Genomic DNA, 22,347 nt, shown 5'->3' with positions numbered 1-22,347 from the left:
TGTAAAGCTGACCTAACCCGTGATGACTCTTCACTATGAGGCTCAGTTCCAGATTTTTATCTTTCTCTCTGGAATTTAATCTCAGGAGATGTATACAGTTCCAGAAGAACTTTGTTTTAATATATCTGAAACACATATCTTTAGGTTATTTTTATTCTCAGAGCCTCGTGTCTACGCATCTACCAGCTGGTTAAGCATATCCACCCAATGTTATCCAAGCTATGCACAAACTATATTTTTTAGCAACATCTGTTCATATTCTTGTGTTCTCCATCATCTTTGCATATCCAAATGTGAGAAACATGAAACTTGCCTTTCTTTCCCTTCACCTCGACTAGTAAGTGCTTTTTTATTCATTTTTGTTGCCTAATAAAATTTTCATGTTTTAAGTATGTGAAAGAATTTAGTTATTCACCAATGCTATTTTCTATTTCTAGGTAGGTAGAAAAGTGTTAGTCAGTCTCCTCTACTGATTAATCAGTATATTTGGTTGATATCTGCTCAATGAATTTTTTTGATAAAACGATGTACCTAACTTCTAGATCTGACCATACAACTACTAGATAGGAATACTGTTTTTCTATATTTTCTGATTGAATAGAAGATTAGAAATGATTTTCATTGGAAGATATACAGTAGAGAATTTTAGAAAACTTTAGAGAAGCTGCAAATCAGAAATTAATTTAGTAAAGGAAATTTCTCTATTTGAATTGTTCAATACAATAACTGCTAGCTATGAATAATTACCGAGTTCTTTAGATATTTGTAAGACAGAAGATTGAAGAGTTATTTTATTATTTTAATCTTATTTTTTAAAAGTTTTTATTAATATAAAAAGAACAGATTTTATGTGTTCCCAGGTATAGCTCCAAGGAGACAACCACACTTCCCTCACTCTCCTACTCCCCACACATCCCCCTCCTTCCCTTCCCTCTCTTCATCAGATTTTGCAAAAGCATAATTTCAATCTATGCTACATTCACAGGCTTAATTCACCACTAATTAAAATATGCAACAAGTAAAAAGTAGGAAGACTGGGGCTGGCACTGTGGCCTAGCAGGTAAAGCTGCCACCTGCAGTGCCGGAGTCTCATATGGCACCTGTTCGAGTCCCGATTGCTCTACTTCCAATCCAGCTCTCTGCTATGGCCTGAGAAAGCGGTAGGAGATGGCCCAAATCCTTGGGCCCCTTTGGTCATGTGGGAGACCTGGAAGAAACTCCAGGCTCCTGGTTTTGGATCAGCCCAGCTCTGGCCACTGGCCATTTGGGGAGTGAACCAGCAGATGGAAGAACGACCTTTCTCTGTCTTTCTCTCTCTCTCTCTCTCTGCTCTGCTTTTCAGTAGCTGCCTTTCAAATAAAGAAAGAAATCTAAAAATGTTGCAAGATCACAGGAATATAAATAAGAGCTAAAAATAACATTCATGTACCAAAATGTCCATTTTACTTTTATACCTTTTTTGTATTTTTTTGCTAACTGACCTATATCACAGAAAACATAAAAAATTCAATTAATGTACATTAGCTGCATGTGGCTGGTGTCTATTGTATAGACAATACAGTTCTAGAGATTGATATGTCAGAAGATGAAAAACAAACAAATCCAAAACCAGAATCTCTGATTCACCAATTAAAGGAGTTCTCCCTATAAAAATATCCTATCCATTTCAACATCATATTAGAAATAAATAGAACTAAATCATAAAAAACCCACAATCATTATTTAATTTTTGAGCAACAGAGAGAGAGAGAGAGAGAAAAAAAAAAATCCATCTTCTGGTTCACTCCGAAAATGTGCAATGGCCAGGGCTGGGCCAGACCGAATCTGGGAGATGTGAACTCAAGACAAGTCTCCCAACTTAGTGGTACAATCTCAATTATTTGAGTCATTACCATTCCCACTCAGGCAGGAAGCTTTCTAGAAATCACCAGAGCATTATTAGTAATCATGGATAATGTTGGCTCTTTTTAGCTGATTCCAAGACAGAGCTTGAGAATTAGCTAGTTTACAAGCAGGAATGAAAGATAAAAACTGAAAGCCTAGGGGCCAGCACTGTGGCATAGTGGATGAGGCGGCTGCCTGCAGTGCTAGAATCCTATGTGGGAGCCAGTTCCAGTCCTGGCTGTTCCACTTCTGATCCAGCTCTCTGCGATGGCCTGGGAGAACAGTGGAGGATGGCCCAAGTCCTTGGGCCCCTGCACCCACATGGGAGGCCCAGAAGAAGCTCCTGGCTCCTGGCTTTGGATCCGCACAGCTTCAGCCATTGCCACCATTTGGGGAGTGAACCAGTGGATGGAAGATCTCTGTCTCTCCTTCTCTCACTCTGTAGCTCTGAATTTTAAGTAAATAAATATTTTTTTAAAAAATGAAAGCTTGAAAGAATATCTCTGAATTCAAAGAATAAAATATGTTATATTAAATATAGTAATGTTTTTGCAGGAGACTATGATAGGATAATTTGCATTAGACTATGTATTACAGTAATTAAATCCATAAAAGCAAAACAAATAAGCAAACAAAAGCAGGTAACTGACAAGATTGGACAACATCCAATATCTAAGATTCCAATGCCTAAGAGTTAAGAAAAAGAAAATACTTTGAGATGATCCTTATTATTTCTTCCACTTTCTCTCTCAAACCATTTACCGGTGATAATTCACAATGAATCATAATAAAAGCTAAGAGGTTGAAGCAGGTATCAGGGAGCAAGGGAGTCAAACATTTCAAAAGAATACTACCCCACTTAGATAAATGGAGGAGCCGTGAACCTGGAAAACCGAGAGCTAAAGAAGGGAAGTTATTCTAACATTCTGTATGTAATTTCCCCTTGAAGCTCTTATCAACTCTAACCTGTTCATGTGCAAGAACAGACATTGAGAAAAAAATCAAGGAAAAGCCAATTGCTAACAAGCTAGAAGCCTAAGTACATATTTCAATAGTCTAAAGTTACAGAAAGATTAAAACTAGAGTAAAAAAGACCACTATAAAACAGTACCATCAAAATATGCCCTTATTATAAGTGAAAATCAGTATAGATCATTCTACTTTGTCTAGTTCATTGTTGGGATCAAATTAAACTACCATACCAATCTGTAAATTTCTCCTGGAGGAAAACTCTGTCCTGTTTATAGGAATATAATATCAATCAGATTATACTAAGAAGTTTTTACACATTGTCAGATACTGATTAAGCAATTTTTATGAAAGTTAAGAGACAAGGACAAATGACTAAAATATTAGAGAAAAAAGAAACAGATAGGAATCTACCAGCAGAAGAGCAAAACTTTGCAGACCAGTGACTATGATCATTAAATAACTACACTTATTAATTACAAGAAAATATAGAACATATTAATTCACCAAAACTGAATAATTAAAAAAATTAAATGACAATATTAAAATGAATATTTATTCCATTATTTTGTTCTTTTCGACTTAATATTTATTTTATATATTCAGATTTGATTTTGAAGAGTAATTTAATGATAGTTAATGAAGTTTTCACTTCTAGCAATAACAGTTTAAGATTCTACCAGAGTATATCCTAAAGCAAATAATAGCAAATAGCAAATAACAGCAAAGTGGTCTCAACTTTTCCATGTCCAAACAGAATTTCTGATCCTATAGGGATCCCTGTCTTATTAAATTCACACCAACACATGTATACTCACACAAGAATGATATGTTAAATGCATGCATTTTATTCTATCCCATATTAGTAATTTACAGGGGGCAACTGTTTCCTTTTTCTTTCAACAAACATCATATGGACAATTTCCTAACTTCCTTAATATTTTAGGGCTCCCAAGTTAAAAATGAGCTTTTCTGCTTTTAATTTCTTCAATACCAATTGAATACAGCATATGCATATTTTATTTCTTAGTTTATGTTCAAAATCTACTGAAAAAAAGTCATGTCATTTACTATTGCCACATTTGAAATTATTATTGTTTTAAAAATTCTATCTTAAATGTTAAAAATTATTTATTTATTGTTTTGAAAGATTTGAGAGGCTGAAAGACAGAGAGAATAGACAGATAGCTCCCATCCTTTGGTTCAGTCCCCCAGTGGGCTACAGTGAAACTAAAAGCAGGGAATTCAATTGGTCTCCCGCATGATTGTCAGGGACCAAGCATCTGAGTTATTAATATCATTGATGTCTCCCAGGTCAAGAATAGAAAGCAAGCCAGAATCCAATGCCAATCTGGGACTCAAACCTCAGCATATCATAGGATATGTAGGCACATCAGCATATGTTTAATTTCATTACATGTTTAATAATTTCTCATTAAAATGTATTGTTTTAAGCTTTAATAGCTTAAATTAGGTTACTTTATGGCAAGACTGTTTTGTGTATTTAGGCATAAATTAAAATGATAATATACTCCAAATGTCAAACTTGATTACAATTTCTAAACAATTTTTACCTTATTTTTTTAGGAAATTCTTTACAATTTATTTATTTAGTTATTTAGTTACTTAGTTGAAAGACACAGTGACACAGAGAGTGGTATAGACACAGAGAGAAAGAGAGTTCTTGCGTCCACTAGTTTTCTCCCCAAATGCATACAACTGCCAGGGCTATGCTAGGCAAAAGCCAGGATCCCAGAACTCCTTCCTGATCTGCCAATGAGGTACCTACGATACAACCACTTGAACCATTACCTGCTGCATTCCAGGATGCATAAAAAATGAGATGCCCACATGGCAAGCAGTTGTTTAACTGCTGTGCAAAAATTTCTTCCACTTACCTTGATATTTATGCTCAAAGATTTGTTATACATATGAGTATGATCATGAATTTAAAAGGATAACAAAAATTTTCAACTTAAAAGGACATTCTAACCATTTCCCTCAGATTCTACTTTATTCAGAGAAAGTCTTTTGTCCTTAATCTCGATCTTTTTTGCTAAATAAATGAATACATATAAAATGAAATAATTAGCTGAATAAAAATATGTCACTGGAGCTAATTTTTGAATAAGAGAATGGGAGATTGATGTGCTCAATAGTTTTTAATTTGTATTTGTGTGATTCCCAGTGCAATTCATTGCAAAATGTCTACAACAATGAAATGCAGTTTTTGTTATGTTAGCTCATGCTTGTCCTGCCCAGAGGCCAAAAAGGAATATGAAACTTTTTTCACAGTTTTTCCTAATTAAACAAAACAAATCTTGTTAGAACTAAATTTCTACTCTTGGGTGCTACTTAATTCAGCAACATATACAAAGCTCAAATAGTCTTTTGTGAAGCTAAGGTATTTTCATCTATAAATCACTTTGGATTTATCATTAATTAGGAAAGTTCATGATAATTTACTGTGAAAAAACTGTAAATGTAGACTGTAATTTTTTCTGAAAATACAATGAAATAGCAACTAAATGTAGAAATAATATATTGTTTATCTTTGGTCTCTCACATTGATTTTACAGCCATTGAATTTAACAGCCAAGCATCTAGAAGGAATGAATGATCAGATAATTTTTGAAATGAATGAATGAATATGGAATATTGATTTTCACTTATTTTCACTTTTACTATAGACTGACAAATTATTTTTGTATATATTTATGAGGTATAAACTAATGCTATAGTTTTTAAATAGAATGTGGAATGATCAAATTAAGCTGGTGTATCCATCACCTCAAACATTTAGCAGTTTTGGTTTGAAGCATTACTTTTATCAATATTGAAATATGCAGTATTCATCATTAGCTGTAGTTACCTTTAGAGCAATTAATCTATGAAGAAAGAATTATTCTTCTATCTGATGCTAAATAAAATTTGGAATATAACAATAGAATACTGTTCAGCTTTTTTTTTTCTTTTAATGTTTATTTATTTTGAATTTCAGAGTTATAGAGAGAGGGAGACAGAGAGAGAGAGAGAAATCTTCCATCTATTGGTTCACCCCCCCAGAAGGCCACAACAGCCAGTGTTAGGTCGGCTAAAGCCAGGAGCTAGGAGCCTCATCCAGGTTTCATTGCTGCTTTTTCTAGACCATTATCAAGGGGCTAGATCATAAGTGCAATAGCCTGGACACAAACTGGCACCCATATGGGATGCTGGCATCACATGCAGTGGCTTCAAATGGTACACCACAATGCCAGGTCCTGTTCAGCCTTAAAAAAAGGAAGAAATATGATCATTCATAACAACCTACATGGACTGGAGAATATTCTGATGAGTGAAATAATCAAACACAAAAAATCAGATACCACACACTTGAACTTGCATGTGAAATCCAAAACTACTGAACTCATTGAAACAGAGTAGAATTAAAGCTATCAGGGTCTTTGGGGTATATTTTTATTATTTATTTCAATGAATTATTTATATATTTTGCATATGTATTATTTCTAGTATCAATGCTGTAAAAGTATTTTCTCTCAGTTGCTGCCTTGTGCCCTTTTTTATAACTAGGTTTTTAATTAAAAATTTATACGTGAGTGGCCAGCACTGTGGTGTAGTGGGAGCCTTCAAGTGCCAGCACCCATCTGAGTGCTGGTTCAAGTCCCAGTTGGTCCTCTCCCGATCCAGCTCTCTGCTATGTCCTGGAAGCAGTAGAAAATGGCCCAGCTACTTGGGCCCCTGCATCTACATGGGAAACCCAGAAGAAGCTCCTGGCTCCTGGCTTTGGCTCTGCCTTGCTCCATTGCGGCCAACTGGGGAGTGAACCCTCTCTCTCTGCTTCTCTCTGCCTCTCTGTAACTCTGACTTTCAAGTAAATAAATAAATCTTTAAAAAATATATATACATGAAATGAATTAATTTATAATTAGTACTTTTGTGTCTTGTATAAAAAATCGTCATATCGAGATGAAGAAAACTAGTTTTTCAAAATTTTATTTACTTTTTGAGTTTTTTGAAAAAGAAGAGAGAACAGAGAGAGAGAAACAGATAAAAAACTTTGATCCACTGGTTCACGCTCCAAACTCCCTCACCAGTAGGCCACCGCCAGGGCAAAGCCAGGAGGTTGGAACTCAATTAGGATTTCACTTAGGTATTAGGGATCCAAGTACTTAAGCTACCGTTGCTACTTCCCTCAGTGCACATCAGCAGGAAGCTGGATTAGAAGTTGAGTAGCTAGACTTGAAGGAGGCACTCTGATATATGATGCTAGTGCCCTGAGTGGCAACTGAAATACTATACTAAGCACACACAACAACACACATGCACACTCATACACACACTCTGGCCAGTGGGCAGCCTAAGATGTTAGTTATTAGAGCACCGTCTTGGATTGGTCACAGGTTAACACTTGCTAGGAAGCCACTAGGCATCTGGTATGAGACTATCCCAAAGTAAAATGAGTTTTACACAAGCAATTTCTAGGAATTAGTAGAAAACAAAGAGTGCAAAGAATCTCAATCTTTTTTTATTAATTAAATGTTGAATTGTTAACATGTTAAATATATTGGTTTGAATAAAATCTATTGTTAAAGTTAATTTTCTTTCAATTGTGTTTTCATTTATTGTGACTCCTAGGGGGGTATTTAAAATACAGCATTTGTTGCCATAATAATTGTATTCCTCAGTGCTGCTATAGACTCTTCACTTAGGAGAGGCTTTGCAAACTCATGTTCGTTGTTATAGGATTTTATTTTTTTCTCAGCATTTATGATGAAAATTATTATTGCATGGTAACACATGTTTAATATTTTTAACACTTATTTTTTATGATTAGCCCGGAGATGACTGACGGGCACTTCTGTTTACTTATTTCATGGTTTCTATCTTAAGGCTAACACACAACTTATCATGCTGTTTTTTTCCTTACTTTTTGTTATATTCTTACTAAAATAAAGTGTCACAAAAGACACTGAAGTGTTTGGGGACGAACTTTAGTTGAAAGACAGAATTTAGTGGGAAAGTACAATTAAGAATCAAGTAATTTTTCAAGTTTTTTTACATTATAAATTCTAAATATCAATAAAGTTCTAGGTAGCAAGTACCAAAAACCAAATATGAATTACTGTGAGAACAACTCTTTCATTTTTAGGAACAGTAAAATGGAATAAGAAAGAAAAAGCAATAGGTCAATATTTTAATTTGATAAGGGTATAAAATGCAGTGGATAAACTATCATAATTTATTACTTTTTTCTTCAGGATTACTTTTATCTTAAATACGTATTTTATGTTGATAGAGAAATTCATAATGCATTTTGTTCAGGTACAAAGGCTATTTTTCAACATTGTTCAATCTGAGAAGAAGGACAATCAATACCACTAAAATAGCAATAGAGATAATTAATATTTATATTATTTAGAATATAAAGTAAAACCGGAAGCATATATTTATCATTGCCTGTGCTTTAATCTCAAAACCAAGATAGTTTTAGCACAGTAATATTTATTTGTATTTATTCATACCAATATTATGACAACATCAGTGAAAGAAATTCACCTTCATCAGTGGGAATGCACTGGGCTATTTTTTAGAAATGTCCATAATATTCTGAAAAGTTCACACATAATTAACCCTCAAAGAGAACAGGATTATATTCATAGAATTGTAGCTATTAACTACATGAAATTGTTCTCTCTATGTTAATAAAGGTAAATAAAAATTCAGAGGATGTGATCCATATTTTCTAGTGTGAAGTGCTTTACGGAACCTAGCATCAGATTTTTAATCCCTATGCTTCATATTTTATGCCAAATCCAGTTTTTAAGTAATAGATGAACATATGTTTTTACTAAAGTAGCTAAAAAAGTAAATGGAACATAAATTCTAAAATGTTAAAGACTTTCTGTATTATGACTTTAATTCAATCACATTATTATTTTCAATGAAACATCTAGTCAAATTTTTTATGGGATCCTAATTTCCCTGTTTGATATATCATAATGGTCATATGGTTGTGTCAATGTTGGAGCAGATCTCAACATTCTGATAATCTTATCTGTTCACATTCTTTTTTTTTTTTTAATTTTTAAGGATTTTATTCAGTGAATGAAATGCACAGGAAAGTGAGGGCTTTAATTATGGGGGAGAGAGAAATCTAGAAGTTAAGTTAGATCAATACTAGGCAGAGAGCAGGCCAAGAGCCAAATGGAGCAAGCATATAGGCAGGAAAGCAGAGAGTTGGCAGTCAGTAGGCCACATGCCCATGAGGCAACAAGGGAGGAGACCACCCTGTTCCAGGCCTTTTATTTACTCCTGAAGGGGGAGTGGTTATGTAGTCTGATTGGCAGGTGGTGTTCAGGTGAGATCAGGTAGGGGTGTGAAATCACAGAGGGGGCGTGCTCTCCAGCTTACAAATCTAATCAATGTTATCCTATCCGCCTGTCTATATCATTCCCCCCTCAGACATTCCAGAACTTAAAAGATGTTGAAGGGGATAGAATCATAATCTTTTCTATAGCTGCTTCCTGCTTATTAGGGGTGTAGTGGAGGCCCTGACTGTCCTGGGTCTGGAAGTCTCCACCTATCTCATCTAGCAAATTTGTTTTATGAGCTGGAGAGTTTTCAGTCACCAATGGCTGTGTCCCCTGCATGGTCAGTTATTCTCAGAAGTTGTTGAGTTATGAAACATATGAGTTTGCTAATTAGCATAAGCAAAACTGGAACAAAATCAATTGCAAGTGGTGTGCTCCCCCTAAGATGGAAAGAACATATCTTACAGACTCCCAGATGGTGGGTGGTGGTAGGCTACCCTTATGTAGATTATAAAGCCATTTAGCTCCAGTGTAGAGAATTATAATGGAAGAATCTGTTAAGGGTTTTATTGTCAATAACAGTTCTCAGAGAAAATCAGAAGAGAGGCAGGTAGAGCGTGTATGCCTTAAGGTGCAGCAGTCTTGATAGGATGAAAGCAAAATATTTACTTATTTTTTGCCTTTTGAAGAGGTACTTAAAATCTCTGATTGGCTTACAGGAATAATCAGGCGTGTCTTTTGTGGTCACCTGGGAAGACTTAAGAGTTAGACGTCTAATCTGAATTTCACTGAAGTCGTGCTCAGTAGCACCTGCTAAGTTCACTTCCATTAAACTGCAACTGATCTGAGGAAGATCTTTCTATGAATGGCTTGCTCAGGAATTCCTAATGTTGGAGCTTCTGTTAAAAGCTCAGTAATTCCTTGGAACACCTTGTGTAGCTCCCTTGTCCAGCACAGTGTGTCTGTGTCAGGGCCTTTTAAAGCTTGGAATCCAAATCCTGGACTCCATAGTCCACAGAATCCTGTGAGTCCCGGAATTGTCCTTAGCTGTTTTTTAGTCTGTGGTGATCCTACACATAGAATAGCTTCCTTTACTGTTTGCATTCTAACACATGAGACAAAAAAAAATGCATCCTTGTCACACCAAGACATCTTTAATTTCTAACTCAAAAATATATTTATTTTATATAGTAGATTATTTTGGGAGAATCACTTCTAAATTCCTATAAATAAACAATATACAAAAATGTTCACAAATCTTCACAAGCTTATACAAATTGGGCCCTAATTTTTGCCTGAGAGAAAGTAAGCCCCAAAACATGTACAGTAACTTTATTTCCAATATTTAATTACGGACACAATCTTCATTGAGGAATAAAAGGGTCAGTATGAGCTGATACATGAAGGGAACAGACCAGGTGCCACATGTGTGGTCAGCACTCCACAGGCATGTGTCAGAATTCATCTTTTCACAATAGGACTGAGAGATGGATAATGTCATCCAGTTGTATAAATGGGGCAACAAAGTTAAAGGCAATAGGAATGTTATCCTGGATCAATGGGCTAGTATTTGAATCCCTATCCTCACTGTTTGCCAGGATCTGCATTAGCAGGCTTCTACAGTCAGGATCAGGAGTTGGCTATTGATCCCAGATACCAAATATGGGACACAGGTATCTTAACTAGATTATTAACTACTAGGCAAAATATCCATTTCCAAATTACTTTTTTTATACTAACCCTTTGTAAAAAAATATAACTATAAAATTATTTTCTTCCTCTTTTAACTGATAGAAGAAAAATCTTTCTTACAGTTAATTGAGCAAATTAATGACAAAGAGAGTATTTCAATTTTAAATCTACTAAATAATTTCAAAATGTATCAAAAGATACAGCTTGTTTAAAAATAAGAATCACCTATAGAGTATACCTCAAGAAGAAATTCTATTATTAATGAAATAGAAATGTTGTATCCCCTTAAAATACCACTTATAAAAGAATAGCTTAAGCATTCTATTGGTGCTTTTCAATTGATTTCTAAACAGAGTTTAGCTTACAAAAATGTATGCTGACTTCATTGTCTACTAGAAGGCATACACTGACATACTTTATCATATATTTTTATTTTTACTTTATTTACTACTGTAGTCATTTCAACTAACTGTAGGTGAATCAGTGTTTGTAAGTCCTGAGGGTTAATCACTTTTAGAGTCAAGAAAATAAAGAGAACATAAATGAACAGAATATTAAATGTGTATTTAATTTTAATATTAAATGTAAGTAGCAGTAATATCTCAGAGAAGTTTAGAATACTTTACACAGTGTTAAAAATTTTCAAATATAAATGTGTTTGTATAAATCTATTTATAAATGTACTGATATAAATGTGATAAGTTTAAAATAAATATTTAAGTGGAGTGAATTGAATATTGTCTGCTATTAGTTGAACATTATTGAGACTTTATTTTCTGTATATAGTAATTAGATCTTATTCTAAATTATTCTCATTCATTCATTCATTCATTGTTAATTATTTAAAGAAGGAAAAATAGAGGCAGATAGATGAAAGATATTCCATCCACTAATTCAATCTCCAAAGGCTCACATCTGAAACCCAGAAACTCAATCTCAGTCTCCCATGTGAGTGGCAATGACCCAGCTACTTGAGTCATCAATTGTCGCTTCCCAGGGTGCACATTAGCAGGGTGCTTAATTGTAAATGGAGCCAAGGACTCAAACTCGGGTACCCTGATACTGGACACAACCAGCTGAAGCAATGTCTAAACCACTGCATCAAACACTCACCCCTGATTTGTTCTTTTTTTTCTTTCAAAAATTGATTTATTTATTTGAAAGGCGGAGTTACAGAGAGGCAAAGGCAGAGAGAGACAGAGAGAGAGAGGTCTTCCATATGAGGGTTCACTCCCCAGATGGCCACAACAGCTGGAGCTACCCTGATCTGAAGCCAGGAGCCAGCAGCTTCTTATGGGTCTCCCACATGGGTACAGGAGCCCAAGGACTTGGGCCATCTTCTACTGCTTTCCCAGGCCATAGCAGAGAGATGTATCAGAAATGGAGTAACTGGGAATCAAATTGATGCCCAGATGCGATGCCAGCACTGCAGGTAGCAATTTTACCCACTATGCCACAGCACCACCCCCCCATTTGTTCTTCATAAGTACATTTTATGACAATATTTGAAATATCAAATTTATGATTCTTTAAAAACTACATTAAAATGGTGCTATCTGTAATGAAGATTGTAAAATATTAATAAATCAATGATTACACAGATTATACAAAGGTAAATATATTTAATAATCTGAACACAAAATAATTAAAACACATAGTATCAAATTTCACAGTTATTCAAAAAATACAAAACAATCTTATAATGTGAAAGATTTTCCAGTTGACACTTCAAATGCATTAACAGAAACTAAAAATTGAGGGGCCCAGCACTGTGGCGCAGCTGGTTAACACCCTGGCTTGAAGTGCCAGCATCCCACATGGGCGCTGGTTCGAGACCCAGCTGCTCCACTTCCAATCCAGCTCTCTGCTATGGCCTGGGAAAGCAGTAGAAGATGGCCCACCTGCACCTGTGTGGGAGAGCGGAAGAAGCTCCTGGTTCCTTGCTTTGGATCGGTGCAGCTCAGAAAGTTGCGGCCAGTTGGGAAGTGAAGCATCAGATGGAAGACCTCTTTCTCTCTCTGCCTCTCCTCTCTCTGTGTAACTCTGCCTTTCAAATAAATAAATAAATATTTTTAAAAAAAGAAACTAAAATTAAAATAAATGAAAATTAAAATTGATCTCATTCAACTTTAATCAAGTGATTTTATTTTCAATTAGTATATGTAAGACTTTTTCATGAATAGAAAATTGAAGTGATTCATTCAGAACTAATGCTTTGCTAACTTTTATATAGTCTTTATAATCATTTGCTATTCCCCGTATGCCTAGTGTTAATAGATATAATCCATCAAACATTACTCAGAATACCAAATGAGACTTTCTAAGTGTCTAAAGAAATCCTGGGGCCGGTGCTGTGGCTTAGCCGACTTTACTGCCGCCTGCAGTCTCGGAATCCCATATGGGCACCAATTTGAGTCCCGGCTGCTCCACTTCCAGTCCACTCTCTGCTATGGCCTGAGAAAGCAGTAGAAGTTAGCCCAAGTCCTTGGGCCCCTGCACCCATGTGGGAGACTCGGAAGAAGCTCCTGTTCTCTGGCTTTGGATGGGGACAGCTCTGGCGACTGCAGCTAACTGGGGAGTGAACCAGTGATGGAAGACTCTCTGCCTCTCTCTCTGTGTAACTCTGACTTTCAAATAAATACAAAATCCTAAAGCAAAAAGAAAAAAAGAAAGAAATCCTGAGAACAAGTAGTATACATAAGTAAAAAGCCAAGTTTAAGAACATTGACATTTGAATTAATTTGTTTTTGTATTAAATTTAATAAGGAAACTACTAACATTTGAGTAACATTATGCTTAGGACCACTCATACCTGATTTTTAGAAGGTCAGAACTTAATTTTGATTGTACTATTTATTATTAATGAGGTCACATATTTTTTGGAGGCAGAGATGTCAGGTTAATTGAGTTAAAACCCCATGGAACATTTTATACTATTGATCATGATAAAATACAAGTGAGTTGATTTACTCCACTGCTTCAAACAACTCACACATGTACTCCTGCATATGTAGTTGAAAGACAACTTGGTACTTTGATCTTCAGGAAGTGTAGGATAGTGATCCCTAAGAAATGAGCAACAAGTAAGGTCAGATCTACAATTGCCTCAATTTAGTTTTCTAAGAGAATTTATGGGCTACACAAATGATTAGGAAAATTCCCCAAAGATCCTGGCAATCTCCATGAATTGGGGGAAAACTGAAGATCAAAAGTCTAGAAGTTTCAGATGCATGGCTGGAGAGGAAATCACTACAAGAAGAGAGTTGATGTGCAGGCAGTACTTTGCTTAGAGAAAAAGCCTAACAGCACAGATAAAATTTTTAAGGTAATGAAAATTCCAGTAAATAACTTTAACTTGTGTGTAGAAGAACAGAATAAGGCAAGCGCCGTGGCTCACTTGGTTAATCCTCTGCCTGCAGCACAGGCAGCCCATATGGGCACTGGGTTCTAGCCCCAGTTGCTCCTCTTCCAGTCCAGCTCTCTGCTGTGGCCAGGGAAAGCAATGGAGGATGGCCTAAGTGTTTGGGCCCTGCACCCGCATGGGAGGCCAGGAGGAAGCACCTGGCTCCTGGCTTCAGACTGGAGCAGCTCTGGCCATTACAGCCACTTGGGGAATGAACCAACGGAAGGAAGACCTTTCTCTTTGTCTCTCTCACTGTCTGTAACTCTACATCTCAAATAAATAAAAGAAAATAAAAGAAAAGAATAGACTAAGACTAGAAAAATGAATGTGCATTATAGCTGTCCATATTCAAATAAATTTTTTTGCTTCTAAAATTTACATATTACTTACAAATAAGATTTATTTAGTTATTTGAGAGCTAGAGTAACAGAGAGAGACAAAGAGAGATAGAGAGAAGTCTTTCATCTGCTGGTTCACTCCCAAATTGGCCCCAATGTCTGAATCCGAGCCAGTCAATAGTCAGAAGCCAGGAGCCTCTTCCAGGTCTCCTGCATGGGTGCAGTGGCTCAAGCACTTGGGCCATCTCCCACTGCTTTCCAAAGTCATAAGAAGAGAGCTGGATCAGAAGAGAAGCAGCCAGGACATAAACAGGCATCCTTATGGGATGCTGACACCACAGGTTGAGGCTTAGCCTACTAAGCCACAGCACTGACATCTACATATTACTTTTGACTTATGAAATTAATTTCATTGGTAAAAAATGAATACTCAGATTTGATATTTGAATTCAAAATTTCTAGCATTACAATGCTGTTTTATGTTCTTTTTGTCATTTCCTGGTGATGTCCCCTCACTGATGCTTAAAGTGACTTAGCTAGTCTTTCCTTACCTTTCATAAGCTTTTCTTTTTAGGCCAGTTGAAGTACCGTGAATAATTTCTTTCAGTTTATATCACATTAAAGTGTGAAGTTTCCTCGTAGGATTTAAAAAACCACACAACTTTATAAACATAAGAATTACTTCTGCATTAAAAGGACTAAACACAGCAGGATAGTACTGCAGACACTGGGGATGACTTAGTCGTTGAATTGAAATGGAATACTCTCTCTAGGTGATTGAGAAAATGTCATAATCTTTTCAATATTATGAACTGAACAGGCATATGGAGATCAAGGTAAAAGCCAGTTTTGAGGCTAAAAGGTGCAATCATCACAATTTGAACTTTTAATCTGAAAGACCTACAATTTACTCTCCCATTGGCTTCCTTGGGATGGCTTAACTATAGGATTCACCTAATCCCATTTGAAGGTACCTTAAAAGCACTATAAAGAGTAAGGAATCAAGCAAGAAGCTAAGAGATTTTGGGCTTTCTAAGTCTCCCAAGGCTAGCATCACAGATTTGTAACTTTTATGTATCTTCGTGTTTCAGATGTGAGAAAAAGCTCTTTAAGATTATGGCCAATAAAGACAAATGTTAAAACCTGTTAGAAATTTATATGCTCACAGTAGTTGATGGGATGTGGATATGGCTCACAGGCAGAGGTTTGAAGCTAGACTGTATCTTTGTGTTCTTTGGATGGCAGTGTGCAACTGCTGAAACTGTAACCCAGAATCCTTTAATTGGAACCATAATCTTATCAAGACAAATGAAATAGTGAACCATAGCAGCTTCCAGGAGACATAGATTAGGGATCAATGGGTCCGTCTTTAAAAAGCACAATAGGCTGCAGTGACTGACAGGGATGCCCCATTTCAAAAGAAGAGTGAGAGCCTCCTCTGAAGCCGAGAACCAGCACACAAAGACATAAAGGGACTTCACCAAATTGTCAGGGAAATGGAGTGCTAAGCAGATTGTTAAATTTGAGAAATCTAGCAAAGCACAGCGGTCAGGTTAACATAAAGTCCTGTGTTTCAAAATCAGGAAACTTTGCTGATAACAGATGGAAATGGAAGATGCTAACTGGACAAAAGGAAAAAATGAATTACAGGAAACTTCTGTCCCAAGAAAAATTCAAAATTTGTTTTGATATTATTCTGTAGATTCCCATAAGGAGGAAACTTTTCCCATCTTAGGGAATACAAAGAAGTGGACATGTACCCTATTTATATAACCGTATTTAGGAATACATACACTAATAATTCCGATAAGCAACCCAGAAAAATGAGATCTAGTATTAAATGTCTACTCTCACACAAACAATTTTAAGCTTTTTATTGCAGAATATTTTTAAATTTAGAAAACAGAAATTGTGAAACAATGCAGAATTTCCATATGCCCACACCCAGCTTTCCCTATAGCTCACATCTTATATTATTGTGATATATTTGTCACAAGCAATAAATCACAACCAGTTCTCCTTATTAAAATATGTTATTAGTATGGTATATACTTTTAAAAGTGGATTTGTAGTCATTTATTTCAAACGTCAAAATGACAATCATTATTAATTTTTCCATTTTATCTATCAGCAACACAGGATAAGAGGTTTAAACTAAGCAACTGTTGTGGTATCACAGCAACCAAGCGGGAGAGACAGAAGTCAAACACTGGTAGTATGATTTAATTGTCCATAGTCTTTCAGTGTGCTAGAATCCCTCCTCTGGGGAGATACATTAAAGTCTACCTTCACTCTGAGAAAATCAGAATCCAAATCACTTTATCTTGACCACTAGAACAGAATCTGTATTCTTTACATCTGTAGGACTCAAGATTTTTATGTTGCCTGATGCAGACATCATCTCTGACAATATACAATTACTCTATTGTTTATGCAGCATTTCTATTGCAGAACAGCACATGCAGGCATGTACAGGTGCACATCAGCACACACACAGTGTCTATACATTCTTTCCCTATGCTGTTCTTCCCTCCAGCTCAGTGGTTTGTACACTTAGAGATTGTAAGGGATACTTGGGGGAATTTTATAAAATATCAATTCATCATTTTTATCATAAGATCATATCCAGTAAGCATAAGGTAGATTTAAGAATTTTCATTACCAACAATTTTCCCAAGAGACAACAATGCTAATCCAAGTACCACATGGACCCGCTCAGTGCTCTGCCAGAAAAATTCACCAAAGCTAGTCTTTCTCTAAGTACATTTACTACTTTCTTATTAGATCTCATTTTCCATTGCTGTGAGTTTTCAAAATGTGGAACTGTGTGTTTTAAATTTCTGAGAAAGTCAATGAAACAAGGCCAAAGTAGCACTCGTCTGACAATGGAATTCCTCTTTTATTTTTGGCTTAAACAAAGCAATGCATGAAACAATCACTATCTAACATGGCCTCACATCTTCCTAGGTGACTTCATTATGTCTCTAATGTGCAGTTAACAAAGTTCTTACTATGTTTTTATGAATGGTACACTCCTTCATTGATTAATATGATCTGCTTATTTCATATGTATTTGTATTCATGTAATATTTTATATCTATGCTTATTTTCTTCCCATTTAATTATTTCTTCCACTTTTGTATTTCCTTTTATTCATTCATCATATGCTCTTAGAAACAAGTAAACTCTAAAGAAATGATCAACATAAAAATGACCAGATGGGAAGATGAAAGTTAACAGGAGATGGGATGGTTGTTCAGTCATCACTTGGAATGACTGCATCTCATATCAGAAAACAGTTTGAGTACCAGCTACTCTGATTCTGGCCCAGCTTTCTGCTAGTGCATCCTAGAAAACAGTGAATGATGACTTAAATGCTTGCACTCTGCCACCCATGTAAAAGACCTAGATAGAGTTCTTTGTTTTATCCTGTGCCATCAGTGGCTGTTGTGAGTACATGGAGACTGAAGCAGCAGATGCAAGATATATCTGTGTTTCTACCTTTTTCTCTCTGCCTTTAAAAAAATAAATAAAAATTTTAAGAAGACATCAGTCTATAGTAATTTGTAAGAGAAGTATAAACTGACAAAAACAGAAATTAGTATTAGAAGTGATCTAGGCCGGCGCCGTGGCTTAATAGGCTAATCCTCCACCTTGCGGCGCCGGCACACTGGGTTCTAGTCCCGGTCAGGGCGCCGGATTCTATCCCGATTGCCCCTCTTCCAGGCCAGCTCTCTGCTATGGCCCGGGAAGGCAGTGGAGGATGGCCCAGGTCCTTGGGCCCTGCACCCCATGGGAGACCAGGAGAGCCACCTGGCTCCTGGCTTCGGATCGGCGAGATGCACTGGCTGCAGAGGCCATTGGAGGGTGAACCAACGGCAAAACGGAAGACCTTTCTCTCTGTCTCTCTCTCACTATCCACTCTGCCTGTCAAAAAAAAAAAAAAAAAAAAAGTGATCTACTGCTGGAACAAGTATCTAAGAATATGGAAGCAATTTTGGAAGCTTTCAGGTGCATGCTATTGGAAGCCAATATGGTCATAAAAAGCCATTAAAAGGCAACTCTCATGAAATTTCAGTAAGAGAAGATTCATTAACAAGCTAGAGAGAAAATCTTCTTTTTCTCATGGCATATATATATATATATATATATATAGATGATATATATAAATGATCAGAATATTTGGTCAAAGGATACAAAATATCAGATAGAAGTAGTAAATTCCAGAGGTCCATTAGATGACATGGTAACTACAATTAATAACAATCTGTTTCACACTTGAAAATTGCTGACAGAGTAGATGTTAAGTGTTCTTACCACAATGCAATGCTAAATATGTGTATCAATTAGCTTGATTTAGTCTTTCTACAATACTATTTATGCATATATCCAAACAACATAGGGGTGGGCATTTAATACAGTGTAAGAACCTGCTTAGGACACACATTTCCCATATGAGAGTGGCTGATTTCAGTTCTTGCTTCCACTTCCAATTTCAGTTTTCTGTTTATACTTGTCCTGGGAGGGAGCAGGTGATTGTTCATGAACTTAGGTCTCTAACAGCTCTGTGGGAAACCCAGATTGAATTTCATTGAACTGGCCTCTACTTCGCCCAGCCCTGATTACTGCAGATGTTTGAGGAGTTAACTAGAGGATAGAAGATCTCTCTATCTCTGTCTCTCTGCCTTTGAAATAAATGACAAAAAAAATGATTTAAAACATCATGGTATAAACCATAAATGTATATATGTACAAGTTTTATTTTAAAATGGTTATAAATTAATATATAAGATAGTACATATATAGAGATACACAATGAAGAAGGGTGGGAGCATTGGTGGGAGGGAAGGAAAGAATAGAATTATCACGATGTTCCTAAATCTGTACACATTTAATACATGAAGTTTGTATACCTTAAATAAAATTTTAAAAGGGACTTGATATAGATTTTTTTAAAAAAGCAGTTTATACTTTCCCGAAACACAATTGAACAATTTTTGCCTACAGATTGCTTGTAGTAGAAGGGGTCTTCAAATCAAATAATTCATGGATATATATAATATGAACTCAGATTCCCCTACAATGTAACGTTAGATTTCAATATTTTATGAAAATAAATTTATCTTTTATTACATTTTATCACAAACTTTTGGAAGTATTTTTTAAATATTTATTTCTTTATTTGAAAGGCAGAGTTAAAGAGAGAGAAGGACAGACACAGATGCAGAGATCTTCCATTTGCTTGTTCACCACCCAAGTGGCGACAACAGCCAGGACTGTCAGGCCAAAGCCAGGAGCCAGGAGCCTCATCCACGTTTTGCACGTGGTAGAAGGGACCCAAGGATATGAGCCATCCTCTGCTATTTTCCCAGGTCAATAGCAAGAGGCTACATTACAAGTAGAGCAGGCAGGACAGGAACTGGAACCTCTATGGGATACCTATGTTGCAGGTGATGGCCTCAGTGGCTCTACCACAATGCCAGCACCCTTGAAGGCATTTTTATATAAGATATGATTGACAATCTTCACAAGGAAAGATGGGAGAAGAAGAAACAAATATACTGCCATGATCAGTTATGCCTTACATAAATCATCACTAAACTCTGATAGCATGAATAATTTAATCCACTTTTATAAGTTTGGAATTTTACTCCTGGATATTCCAAGTGTGTTAAATTCTTACTCAATATTTCATAACTAAATAAATATGGAACTCAAATGTTGTAGACTTTTATTTACATGCTATCATGAGAGCGAGTTGTTTATGATAATCAGTTATCAAGAACTTCCAAATATAACTTGAATATTAGTAGCCAATTGATGTTGTTGCTTAGAAAACTGCAAACATGCTTAACTGAATGAATCGTTTGAACTAAAGCACAAAATGTTTTCACAAATCAAAAATTCAAAGAAGGCATTTTGTTTCTTTTCATAGAAGAAATTAGAAATCTAAAAAATATTGTCGGGAATCTACAGGATACTATTAAAAAACCCAACATTCGGGTTCTAGGAGTTCCTGAAGGCATGGAGAGGGAGAAAGGATTAGAAGGCATTTTCAGTGACATACTAGCAGAAAATTTCTCAGGTTTGGAGAAGGACAGAGGCATCTTAGTACAGGAAGCTTATAGAACCCCTAATAAACATGACCAAAAGAGATCCTCACCACGACATGTTGTAATCAAACTCACCACAGTGAAACAGAAAGAAAAGATCCTAAAATGTGCAAGAGAGAAACGTCAGATTACTCTCAGAGGATCTCCAATTAGACTCACAGCAGACTTCGCATCAGAAACCCTACAAGCTCGAAGGGAATGGCGAGACATAGCCCAAGTACTCAGAGAGAAAAACTGCCAGCCCAGAATATTATATCCTGCAAAGCTCTCATTTGTGAATGAAGGTGAAATTAAGACTTTTCATAGCAAACAGAAACTGAAAGAATTTGTTGCCACCCATCCTGCCCTGCAAAAGATGCTTAAAGATGTGTTACACACAGAAACACAGAAACATGGTCACCAATATGAAAGAAGGTAAAGGAAGGAAACCTCACAGCAAAAGATCACAGGAAGCTCAATTTCTCTTTGACATAGAATTAAACTCTGATGCTCTGTTAAAGCAATGTGTTAAAGTAATCTATTATGTTCTCTTGATGTCTGTTAAATTCTAATTGTTCAAAAACAGCTGGATTTTTATTAAGAGCTATGGGTTATTTAAATATGTGCTTATTTTCAAAGATTTGAATAATCACCTGTAACAATGATCAAATTTGGTCTATATTATGTCATGATTTTAAGGAATCTTATTTCAACCAGATATTTTGGATTTTGAGCCTTCATGGCATTCTTGACAGGCATTCAAAAAATCAAAGTTTCAAACAATCTGGTCTCTAAAATTTCCAGTAAATCCTGGACTTTGGTTTTTCCAGGTTGGGCCCAACTGAAAAAATCGAAGGACCTATGTCTCTCATCTTATAGAGACACCAACTAATCAGGCTATTTGGATTATATTAGAAGTACTGTCAAGATGTGATGTGGTACCAAACTTTAAGTTTCTATAATGGAAAGTGCTATTAATACAAATGTTTGAGAATTAAAAAGTCTAATGATCTTGTGTTACTAGACATGATAGTTATATTAATGAGAAAGCCCCAGAGGCCTAAAGGGTTAAGTACTTGTAAAATCCTAAGGTGCTTTCAAAAATACTGTGAAGTAAGCAAGTGCCTCTTGTTGGTTGATGAGTTTATAATTTTAAACATGGCGACTTAAAGTCTTTTGTCATCCACAGTTATATATGATGTGCTGCTCATAAAACTAAAGTGTTGTTGGTTCTGTGTTTAGCTGTCCTCCTATAGGTTCCTATGGACTTTTTCCAGCCACTTTTATTGTATTCAGTACTTTGGGATGGATCTGTAAACAGATGAGGCCAATAATGTATTAACAGTACCAACTGAGAGAAAGTATGGTTAACTGAGGTTACTAAAAACAAAAGCAATTCAAATCAATTGGCAATCTACAAAAAGAGTTAAAGATTTTAAAAGCTATTATTAAAATTGCTATATTGGTCTACTATGCTATGTTATATGTGTGTACATATTGTATGTCCACATGGGGAAATTTTATTAAGAGTTTTATTTTAAATGGCTTATAGATAAGATTGTCCATAAATTTAAGCTGCTAAAATCAATCAAAGATACATTTTAATTTGTGGGACCTGAATCTGTGTATCATATGTTTTAAACTTGTTGGTAGAAAGA

Source organism: Lepus europaeus, chromosome 16 (genome assembly GCF_033115175.1).
Source record: "Lepus europaeus isolate LE1 chromosome 16, mLepTim1.pri, whole genome shotgun sequence".
In the NCBI taxonomy this organism is placed as follows: domain Eukaryota; kingdom Metazoa; phylum Chordata; class Mammalia; order Lagomorpha; family Leporidae; genus Lepus; species Lepus europaeus.
This window is presented reverse-complemented; position numbering follows the sequence as displayed.